This window comes from Olea europaea, unplaced genomic scaffold (assembly GCF_002742605.1).
Source record: "Olea europaea var. sylvestris unplaced genomic scaffold, O_europaea_v1 scaffold1967, whole genome shotgun sequence".
Taxonomy (NCBI): domain Eukaryota; kingdom Viridiplantae; phylum Streptophyta; class Magnoliopsida; order Lamiales; family Oleaceae; genus Olea; species Olea europaea.
Window position 1 is genome coordinate 40,266 of NW_019237521.1, and position 6,035 is coordinate 46,300.

At 33.7% G+C, this 6,035-nt stretch overlaps 1 pseudogene; it reads right to left on the minus strand.

The window, feature by feature from the left end:
- Positions 1-2,978: 2,978 nt before the first annotated feature.
- LOC111379293 lies at positions 2,979-5,817 on the minus strand (annotated as a pseudogene).
- Positions 5,818-6,035: the final 218 nt, after the last annotated feature.

Here is a 6,035-nt window from a genome sequence, read left to right on the forward strand (position 1 = left end):
TGAATTCTTTTTTTGGAGCTGGCTTTCTAAAACTGCTCTTAAATTATTACTAACATATCATAGAATTTTGTAATGTATAGGGGCAGTGACAACACTGCAATAATTTTTTTCATTTTTTATATTTTTTTAAATACTAGGCCCTCAATCTGCCTCTAGTAATGTATAGATACTACAAATATATTTTAATGAATATTAAAACGGGGCATAGATTGTCGAAGGATGTTATAATTTTGACCAGTATGATGTGGCTGCTGACTGAACTGCTTGACCATTGATTGTTGATTGATGAAACTGATTTTTGAGGAAAACGTCTTCTGTTTTGGCTACACAAATTTTGGCTAAAATCGGGTGTTTACCATTTTCACGCCTTTGTTAGTGGATGGAGTTGTTGGGATGATGCCAAGTGTCACCTCATCTGCCGTAGGATTTGCCACCTTCTGGTGACTTCCTTGACACGACCCAAGTGTTGTGATTAATGATAGTTACACGTTTCGGCTTCCACTCTTCATTCTTAATCTGGCTTTAGGGTTCTCTAATTTCTCTCTAAAACTTCGCATCTGTTGATACTTAGAAGATATTGCATCTTCAAAATCGGGTACTGGGTTGGGATTATTGAGTGTTAATCTATAAATTTTGGTTGATCTTTTGGTTGTAATGTTTTTGAGCGAATAGTTTATGTGCAAGAGAGGATACTGTAAATCTTAAGTGATTTATGGTTTCGGCTCCCTGAAGTTCTAACTTTTGTCAATTTGGCTCCGGTTAGCATAGTAGTTTCTTTCGTTGATGGAAGCTCAAAATTGGATTCGGAACTTTGTTATGAAACTATTTTCTTAAGGCGAAATTTTTTTTGTTCAACTATTTACTTTCTATCATATTTTGCTTGTTTAAAATCGCATAATAGTTGGACGAAATCATAACATAGATCATACAAATAAATAAAAGTTCAAAATAGTGTTGAATGTTTAAAATGATTAACTAAAGGCAAACTGACATTTTTAGAATTAGACACAGTAAATTTTTCCAATAGTTTCAATACGTATGATTTTTGACTTAGATTTAATATGCCTTCTCTTCTATAAATTAAGAGTTTTCATTCAAGTTGAGACCGTGTGGTCCTCGTATAAGTTTTCATTCATAGTATCGACCACCTAGCGATTTGGATAAAATAGTGTTCATCCATTATTACTAAAATATATAAAGATTTGTTTTTGTCATTTGTATTATAAGCTGAAATTATCAATTCAGTTGCAATTATGGATTTCAAGTTAAGGTATGTTATTATTTTGGCATTTCGACATGTAATGCCAAAGAGATTTATATTTCTTGTCATATTGAAATGCACAACCTTTCGTGTCAACGTATTTATTCATTGGAGGTCTGCTACAATGATAACAAAATCTGCATGTGGGTGAATTTCATTGAGATAAGTTAGATACGAGATGTTATTCAAAATCTACATACTATCAAATTGATGAACTTCATTGAGTTACATTTTGTATTTTGCTATATCTAGAAGTTATAGGAAAATTGATTGCTTTATCCCTACAAGCTTGATTGAGTTCAATTAAGGCTCTATTTGAGCCTTATTATTTCCTCATTAAAATGAAAAATATAACCGTTATCCATCACATCAAGTCACCATATTTGACTTTTTATCTCTTGTGTGGAGTCCACAACGACTATATTTTTCATTCTCATTTTTACAATAATGTGATTCAAACAAGGGTTAAGTTGATCGTATAGCAATAATGTACAGAAAACATTATAGATGCATATGTGGCAATACTAAATTGATTGGGAAAAAACTATTTTTTCTCCAAGGTCCAATGAATACTTGTTACCTATATATCTGTAATGCTATTTATAAGTCCCCGTTTGAGTCACATTATTGTAAAAATGAGAATGAAAAATATAATCATTAGGGATACCACGCAAGAGATAAAAAGTCAAATATGATAATTTAATATGATGGATAATGATCATATTTTTCATTTTAGTGAAAAATAATTGAGCTCGAACAGGACCTAAATGTAACAAAATTGGAGTGAGTATCCTTTTCCTCCATTGTCTTTGAATTTGAACCTACTTCTCTATAACCACACCTAGGCCTTGTGTGGAGCCAATTTTTGGGCCAAAAACATTTTCAAACCTTTGGTGGGGCCCACGATCAAAGATAATGACTGAACTTTTGCTTAAAATTCGTTGAAGAAGTAGCTCCAGACAAGGTCCTAGTCTAGCCATTCTAGTTTAACAAATGTTGAAAAACTAAATTATAGTTTTACGTTTTCCTTCAAAATACTGCATCCCAGGTACGATTACAGTATTTGACAGATATATCAATCATTAAAATGTATTCGTTGGATTTAAGTACTAGTTATTATTAAATAGTTAACTTTACGTTCGCAGGACAAGTCCAATTAAATATTTTCCTGAAATATATGTTGCTTTTATTAACTGATAGTTTATAATTGTAATGTGTGCTCAAACTAAATGATAGAATAAATCAATAGTGTTTTTTATAAAGTAAAAATAGAATATGGGGCCATTTGTGTTGGATGCAATATAAAAATAGCAAATTGAAAATGTTCAAAACCGTTTTCCCAAAAAGTAGATTAGTTTCAAAACTAAAATTATTTTTGTACACAATGTCATGGATATTGCTTCATGGTTGTGCAATCGAAATTTCAATTTCCTGCTAATGTGCAACCAAAATATGAATAGACATCTCTCTAAAAATCCCAAATTCATCTTCTAGCTCTTCATGGAAATTGTCTTCGGATATGTAAGGTTGTTAATTTCGACATCTAAATCGTTTTCTGGTGGATAGGGCGACGTTATCAATACCTCCACATTTCTTCCATGTCCCTATTTACCCTACCATCTTCAGTGTCACCCCTCATAACTTTCGACTCAGTGTTGTGATAGTTATCTAAACAAGACGAAGAATGCATGGACTCAATTTTGGATTCTTTTGGTTTTCAAATAGTTGCAAATTTTTTCAACCCTACCACAACTTCTTGAAGCTTTCTAGGTTCTATTTCAAGGCATCTTAAAATGAGCTAAGCGGCTTGTAATACCGCCTTTGAAGAATATTGACCTTTCATCCTTGGATCCATAATGGTCATTAGCTTCCTTTTCCGAGAGAGAAGGGATTTAGCATAATCAACCAAATTCTATTGGCCATTAAGTCTTTTGAGATCAAGCACACGTAAACCTATTAGCATCTCAAGCAACGCCACACCAAAGCCATACACATCACTCTTTACATAGAGACGACCTTGTTTTCAAAAATACAATTAGTTTAACAACATGGAAGCATGAGGGCAGAAGTCCTCCTCACAAGGAACCCAAACCATAATTTAATATGTTTTTAATGCTCTTGTAGACCCTTTCAAAAACACTACTCTCAAGCACCATCGAGGATCCTCATACTACATGGATATTGATTTTTGTAGTGTTCACAATGCCAAACTAGACGTACCACTAATACGTGACCGAACATTGCATTCTACAACAGAAACTAATTGTCCCTGCAATATGAAAATGGTGTGGCTAAGTCCAAATCAGGTAGATAACAAAATTTTAAGTTCAAAAATTCGTGGTAAACATGGATAGATATACGTTGAACACTGGATTTTTCATCAAATCAAATTTGGCTTAAAATGGAAAATCATATCCACGATAGATCAGATCTAACAAGAAATGAAAGTAGATCTGAGTTCAGGACTCTATGAAAGGTAACATACAATCAAATAGACACTCATCCATTGCAACATATTCAGGAGCAGCATAACCATATGTTCACATCCCTCTAAATATTGCTAAGCCAAAGTCTGATATTTTTGCAGAGTAATCCTGCAACATAAGGAAAACAGAGTTACAGCGCTTAACTATAAGCAAAAAACATTTATGTAGCATTCCACTAATTTTCTTCAACCAGCACAGATTTACATTAAAGATAAAAGGAAAAATCTTGAAACAACTGGACAAGATAATAAATAGAAAGATCTAGTTTGCATGTCATCTTGGCATTTTATAAACAAGATGTTAAACATAAAGTTTGCAAGAATTCCCTTCCATTAGAGGTAAATGCTTGATCAATAATTTGAATCATTGTTCCCGACGACCATCTAGCCTGGAAGATCTATTATCCATCCACAACTCTAAGTTACTCGTACATCAACACCATATCCTTGAAGAGGTCGGATCTGCTTCCTGGATACATTGATTACAAAAAATTCTCCCTCTCTCTCTAGTTTTAGATGTTTGCTTAGTACCTGAAGAGAAATTAATAATAATGACAAGAAAAGATTTCAGTAAAAGGGAATCTTATAACTGGATAGCCAGCAACCAATATAGGATTTATAATCTGGCGTTTAAAATACTTTGGTCACATCTTCAATATGAAGTTCAAAGTTGAATTTGCTGCAAGTAATGTTTTGAAAATGTATTAACAAGGACACGAATGTAGATTACCAAAAAATTTTGGGACATAGAATTGTCTTAGCTAAGTTTCCAACTTAAACAACTAAATTATTCATCCAAACAATAACTAATAGTCAAAAAACTGAATTGAAAATTTTCAGATGGTAAGGAATTACTTTATGGAATCATACCTAATCAAGCAGCATGCTGGAAGATTTAAAGTTTCTGTAGATGACTTGGTTATCTGAAGAATGCAAAAAATCTAGGCCCCGAACAGCTCCTATAGCTATTTAAGTCTTATGTCCCACAATAAGGGTTCAATTACAACACTTCCTGAACAGACATCCAAACCAAAAATCAACATTAGCAATTCTCGTTTCTCATTAATTGCTTCGTTCAATTTCTGGATCAAGTTCTTACTTCTAAATAGATGGTTTGCCAGGCTCTCCCTCTGTATAAACTCGTATACAAGTGAAAGATCTTTATCTTCCCAACAGTATCCAAGGAGCTTGACCAAGTTGGGATGTGAAAGCCTTCCTAAATAATTCACTTATGTCTGCATTTCCAAATTAAGTAAAAACGTCATTATCATTACCTAAAGAATTTGAAGGAAATCCGTACAAGAAAAATGGATATAAGACTTTTAAATTGGAAAGTGTAAATATGACCCACTATAGTCAAGACATGGACAATAAACATGAAGAGAATTTAAGACAATAATGTTCCTAATGCATAGATACACAACCACGGCTTAAAACTTCTTCCAAATGAAACAAGCACATAATAAATGGCAATTTTACATCCTGCGAACTTTCAAAATTCACCCAAAAATTTTACTTAGCAACTTGCTTTCATTTGAACATGTCGATCTTCCACTTACTAAATATTCAAAAATTTCGAGTCAAATTTGATTTTTGGTCACAACCGAATCTAATCGGACCATGCCAGCCCTACTCTACATAGTCCCTAACATGAGAAAACATCAAGCCATTAAATTACTTACAATTCAAACAAAAAGTTTCAATTACATTACCTGCCATTCTCCAAACCCTTGCAGACTCTAAGGGTTCAATTTCTTGATGGCAACCAGCATTCTGGCACCATCGATAAACCGTGCAAGTGTCTTGGAGTCCACCCAACCCTTAGATACAGTTCCAAAATGCCCAGATCCCAACACCAAAGCAGAGTCGAAGTTCCTTGTGGCCATTTTCAGATCAGCAAGGGTATAAATCTTCAAATTTGATGTGGGCAATGTCTTTTCAGACTCATCGCTTGTTGCGATAGAAAACTAGCTAAGCTCTGGACTGCTGTTCGCCGTAAATGGCAAAAATCTCTCCCAATTCCTTTCATTTACTTTACTGGAAGAAGCTTCAAGTTGGAGACTCCGGTCATGAACTGGAGAATCTAGTTGAAAGTTGAAACTAGAGGACGCGGAGCTTATACTCGATTCCCCTCGAGTGAGCTAAAGCTAATTGCCCATCCTTTTCTCTTCGAAGCATGACATGTTAATATTTAATTTCAATCATGCTAAGAATCAAGAATCACAGAATAATAAATTGATAAATTGAATTTATACCTGCGAAAACTATTGTTGATATGAATAATAGTTA